Here is a 6,000-nt window from a genome sequence, read left to right as displayed (position 1 = left end):
TTGCATTCAAATTTTGTTTAACATAATAGATTGCCAAATGAAAACTTTGCACATTTTTTGTTTTGTTTTGTCTAAATAACTTTTGATTACATTTTGTTGCTCACACAAATTTAAAAAATTTTAAAAATGTTTAAGGTAAATTTTAAAAATAAATATTGAAAACTTTTGGTGTGTGTTTCTATGTGTGTGTGTGGTGTGTGTTTGTCCGAATGATTGAATATTATTTGCCAGCAAAAAAAGATGCGAATTGTAGGATCTAAAACCCTCCGATGCTATGGTTGTTTTTTATGATTTTAATGTTTGAGTAAAACACCAATCACTTGAATTTCCTTTCTAAAGTTCTCGTTATCAAAAATGTTGTTCTTCAAAAAAATGCCTATAAAACGACGCCAATTTAAAAAGAGTTTTGTTTTTTCGGGCTTGAAAATGATCAGAATCTTTGAGACGAAGTTCTCATCATTAAAAAAATATATATGAGGGTATGACGAAAATTGTTTTGCGTTCTGTTCTTACGTTTGTGGTGATATTTTGTTTACAGAGTTTCCCTTTTGTTATGATTAAAAAATATTTATAAAATCAGTCCAAGTTTTGCGTGTTTTGTTTTTAGAGTTTTTTCTTTTTTATCTGAATTAACTTAGGTTTTCATTCTTTTAGTTTTTATAAGTGTTATTCTGAATATAAGAAGGTATATTTTTGTTACACCTTTTTTTCACTAAACAGATCCACGCGCTCCAGATGATGTTAGCTTTACAGTTAAAGCTTATGTTAAGCTTACAGGTTAGGTATTATACAGTGGGTTTTATTAAGTGTACAGTTATCATTATTTGTAATAGGTATTATTTTATATATTTTTTAAATATAAACAATCTTTACTCTCTTCTCTCTGCCACATTCCCACACAACCCTACTCGTCTCAGCTACATTCTACATTCTACACTCCCTCTAGCTCCCTAGCTCTATAGCTCTTGTTCTCTTTTCTGTTCGAAGTGGAGGACGAAAAAACAAAATTCGAGAATTGACTGTGAGGCGGAAACAATCTGCCACACCATTCACATAACTACTTGATGATTTTGCAATTGTTTTCCCATTCAGTGTGTCTCTTCCTCTCTCTCTCTCGCTGTCGCTGACGCTTTTCCATTCATTTCTTTTCATTTTTTTCGTATGTGTTTTTATACCCGATACTCAAAATGAGTATTGGGGTATATTAGATTTGTGGTAAAAGTGGATGTGTGTAACGTCCAGAAGGAATCGTTTCCGACCCCATAAAGTATATATATTCTTGATCAGCATCAATAGCCGAGTCGATTGAGCCATGTCTGTCTGTCTGTCCGTCTGTTCGTCTGTCTGTCCGTCCGTCCGTCCGTCTGTCCGTCCCTTTCAGCGCCTAGTGCTCAAAGACTATAAGAGCTAGAGCAACGATGTTTTGGATCCAGACTTCTGTGATATGTCACTGCTACAAAAATATTTCAAAACTTCGCTCCGCCCACTTCCGCCCCCACAAAGGACGAAAATCTGTGGAATCCACATTTTTAAAGACGCGGTAAAAACAAAAACGCAGAATCGTAGAGGATGACTATATGTTCTAGAGTGTAAAATCTCAACCAGATCGTATAATGATTATAGCCAGAATCAAGAAAACAATTTCATTCTTTCTCGCTCTGTCTCTCTCTAACACACAGGTTTCTTGGTCGGTTTTGCCAATTGCAAAATATGAGTTCAAGGATCTCAGAACCTATAAGAGCCAGAGCAACCAAATTTGGTATCCACACTCCTGTGATATCGGACCTTGACCGTTTCGTGTCCAAATTTCGCCACACCCCCTTTCGCCCCCGCAAAGGACGAAAATCTGGGGCATCCACAAATCTCAGAGACTATTAAGGCTAGAGTACAAAAATTGGGTATCCGCACTTCTGTTAGATCTCACTACAAAACGTATAGCTCAGAATTTGGCCCCACCTCCTTCCGCCACCACAAGGGACGAAAATCTGTTGCATCCACAATATTGCACATTCGAGAAAACAAAAAACGCAGAATCATAGATAATGACCATATCTATCAGATTGCTGAATCTGGATCAGATCGGATCATTTTTGTAGCCAAAAGCAAGAAATCAATTTGCAGTGGCTACGCAGCGCCCGACGTCACGCTCAGACGGATTTTCTGTCTCTCTCGCACGCACTCTTTGTCGTGTCGTTTAATATTCGCGGCGTCTGCCGGAGGAGAGCCATACTGACTAAGTATCGGGTATAAATGTAGAGTTGCGGTCTCCGCAGCAACTCACAACGTTCCCCCTCGTTTTTTTAGCATTTGTGTAATTGTTAATAATTTGTTTATCGGTTATATCATACGGATAATGCCTTATCGCTAGTATTTGCAGACTTAAGACTAAATAGCTGCATTTTACGCTTGTCCTTCAGTGATCCCTCCATCAAGCGTCTGGCATCAGGATCAGGCATCTCCCTGATCATCGGGATGTCTGTGAGAGTGTGGTTCAGCTGCCTTTCCTTCTCCTGGCCCTAGTCGAGCAGGACCCCGCCCACCACCCCGTGCAGGATGGTGTGGTGGTGCTGCTGCTGCTGATGGTGGGGCAGGGGCTATGCCGTCGTCGAGTGCTCTGACTTGACCGCCACGCCGCCGATCAGCTGCTCCTGATGCGGATGCAGCGGCACGCCCATCAGTGCCATGGCCGTCTGGGCGTTCGCGTACATGCTGACGGGCGCAGCGCCGTTGCCCACCGCCGCTGTAGTCGAGCTGGCGGGCACCGCCGCCGTGATGCTGGTGGAGGAGGTGGCTGCCGCAGTGGTGGGGCCCATGGCTCCTCCACCGCCGCCGATGTAATCGCTGCTGGTGCTCACGGCCGACACGGATCCGGAGCTGGTTGCAGAGCCGGTTGCAGAGACGGAAACAGACGCAGTGGCGGGAACAGAGATGGAGACTGGGGCGGAGGGAACTGGCAGAGGCAGAGGCAGAGACAGAGGCTGGGGCAGTGGCTGCGGTTGCGGCTGCGGCAGCGTGTGATTGGTCAGCGGAAGGTGCTGATGCTGGTGGTGGGCTGCCGCCGCAGCCGCCGCCTGTGAGGTGGAAGCGGAGTCGGCATCCAGTCCGGCGGTAATCGCGCCGCCAACGGCACCGCGCATTCGTTCCGCCCGCACCATGCGCTCGGTCTCCTCCTGCTGGGCCTGCAGATGCGACTGCACCGAGGGCGGGATGGCGTGGACGTCCCAGATCTCCTCGAGGAACTTGGGCAGCTTACGGTTCTTGAGCTTCAGCGAGAAGCACATCTCGGCGTTCTGGTTGCCCAGGGGGCGCAGCTCGGTGAGGATGGAGAGGAGCTTGGCGTAGAAGACGAGGCTCATGGTGTCGCCGCAGTGGCGGTTGAGTATATAAATGCGTAGCGTGTCGATGTAGTAGCTCTGTATCGCCTCCACCAGCTGGGCCTTCTCCAGGCCCGGCCGATCCGAGAAGATCACAATGGCAGTGAGTAGCGCGTATTCGACGTTGTCCACCTTCATCGAGAACATCTGGCGGCAGAAGTGCAGCAGGTCCTCGATGTTGTCCGCCATTCAGGCCATTTTGTACGAGTCCCGCGTGTAGGATCGGTTATTCGCAAAGAATATCGAGTCCGAATTGTGATCGTAGCGCCGCGCCATGCGCAACATCATGACCTCCGATGAGCAGGCCTTTAAACAGAGATTATTACAGATGTATTACAGATCTTCAATCGGGAATCACTGTGGAGGGGGGGTATACTCACCTTCAGTAACGTGATCTGATCCTCTTGGGGTATCTTTGTAAACGCTGGTAGACCTTTAGCAAACTCAACGATCAACTGAACCGTGAGTATAGTTATCTCGGTGATGTGTCGAAAGCTGACATCCGTCTGGCTCTCGTTCTCATCCGGGGTACTCTGAAAGCCAAATACGAGGAGTCCATTAGAGTCCCCTTCTTACAGAGAGGTTTGTAGAGGCTATACCCACCATTATCCGCCTGAGATCCTCTTCGGAGGGCTGCTCGTAGCCATCCTGATACCAAATTAGCTTATATATAACGGCCAACTGATTGTACGTTAGTGGAGGTATATTGCGCGCTTGACACTTGGCCAAAATATCATCAGGTAGTAGCTGCCAGAAGAGAGAGAGAGAGTGAGATCAGTCAGGGAATCTGGTGCGATCCGCTTGCTGCAATTTACCGGAATTGTGGCATGCTGCGGCGCCTCGCATGTCATCAGATCGAGAATCTCCTTCTTCACGTAGTCGTGGGTACCACCGACGCTGCCGCCGCCAAGGCTGGAGCCGCCGCCCACACTATTACCTCCCCCGCCGCCATTGCCGCCGTGCTGCGAGCTGGGCGAGGTGGTCATCTTGTCCTTCTCCTTCTGGGCCTTCTTCTCGCGCCGCTTCATCGCGCACTGGTTCTCCGGGACGACGCACTCCGGCCGCATGCCCACCGACAGGCACTTCTTCAGGCGGCACTCCTGGCACTTCCTCCGCATGTACATGTCCATCTCGCACGCCCGCCCGAACTTGCAGCAGTAGACGGCGCTCTTGGTGACGCTGCGCCGGAAGAAGCCCTTGCAGCCCTCGCAGGTGAGGGCATTGTAGTGGTAGCCGGAGGCCCTGTCCCCGCACACGAGGCACAGCTCCTCCTGCACCCTCGGCGTCGGGCCCTTCTTGCTCTTCTTCGCATCGCAGCCCTCGTTCGCCGAATATCCGTTCAGGCTGCTCGAGGGCGAGAGATCATCGCGACCTGTCCGGGGAGGGGCGAAAGAGAAAAAGAAAAGATCGGGGCATTAGATATCTCTCTCTCTCTCTCTCTCTCTCTCTCTTTTTCTATTTCTCCTTCTCTGTTGTCAGTCTCTTGGGTGTGAAGCCCCTCCATAAAACATTAGAAATCCAAATAAATAAATTTTCCATTTCATGTTGTTTCTTGTTATTTTCGAGTTCTACTCGTTCGCTGTTCTCCGAACATTTGCATTTTTTTGCAAAACTCCAGTTCCGATAATCTGTGTGACGAAATGGGGCTCTGTCCGCCATCCCCATCCCCAGCCCCAGGCCCAGCCCCAGTTCTGACAAAACGTAAAATTTAAAATTCAATTAACGTTGTCGCTCAAAGTCACCATCGAAACGAAGCTGAAACAATTCTTAAGTCAACAGAAATCAGCGATGGAATGGAGTGGAAGGAATGCTAGGGATGGGGATGGGGATGCGAGACCCATAGATAGAGCCATCAGCAGCAGCTGCACGACGACATGATCCAAATTAATCAGACGACCATTTTTACTGCATATCAAGAGATGTCTATCAGGTAATCGTCAATAATAGTGGCTTCTATGTGGGACTTTTGTAATATTCTCTGTTTGGTCCATTGGGATAGATAGTTTCTTATTCCGAAAAGAATGCTAGTTCCTTGAATCCCCAGAAATATTTCCAAAGCTTTCTATGGTGTATCCCATGTGGATTCTATTGAATTATGTAATATTTTGCCATGTCAAAACACCAACCAATCGACCCCCATTATCGATTATGTTTTGAACAGAGTGCTGCTCCTCAACTCCAGGGTGGCGGAGGGCAGGAGTGGCTTGAGGCTATGAATGGCGTTTCGTAGATACATTATACAAATAGTCACGTTCCACACAAAAGCGAGAGAGATAAAAAGAATATCAAGTGCAAGTTTCTCCCACAAAGACACTAACGACAGCAGAGCAGGGTGTGGGATGATGTGGTAGGGTACGGTGTGTGGTGCATGGTGCATGGTGCATGGCGGCGTGGTAAATGGGTGTCCGTGGCACATAAGTGGATAAAAAGATACGACAAAGAGGCGTGTTGTTGGAACTGCAATGACAATGACAGTAGAAAGAGGGGGCTCGGCAGAGGCAGTGGCAGATGGCAGACAAGACGCAACGAGGTTAAGACACTTGTCTGAGAAGGAGAAAGAAGTAGCAGGGGGAAAAGGAGAAGGACAAGCACAAGCAGAAGAAAGCAAAGCGGCAAAGACGCCACT

At 47.6% G+C, this 6,000-nt stretch overlaps 1 pseudogene; it reads right to left on the bottom strand.

The window, feature by feature from the left end:
* Window positions 1-2,295: 2,295 nt before the first annotated feature.
* The window catches only part of LOC117192330, a 122,240-nt pseudogene continuing 118,535 nt past the window's right edge, over window positions 2,296-6,000 (bottom strand).

Source organism: Drosophila miranda, assembly GCF_003369915.1.
Source record: "Drosophila miranda strain MSH22 chromosome Y unlocalized genomic scaffold, D.miranda_PacBio2.1 Contig_Y2_pilon, whole genome shotgun sequence".
In the NCBI taxonomy this organism is placed as follows: domain Eukaryota; kingdom Metazoa; phylum Arthropoda; class Insecta; order Diptera; family Drosophilidae; genus Drosophila; species Drosophila miranda.
This window is presented reverse-complemented; position numbering and strand designations above follow the sequence as displayed.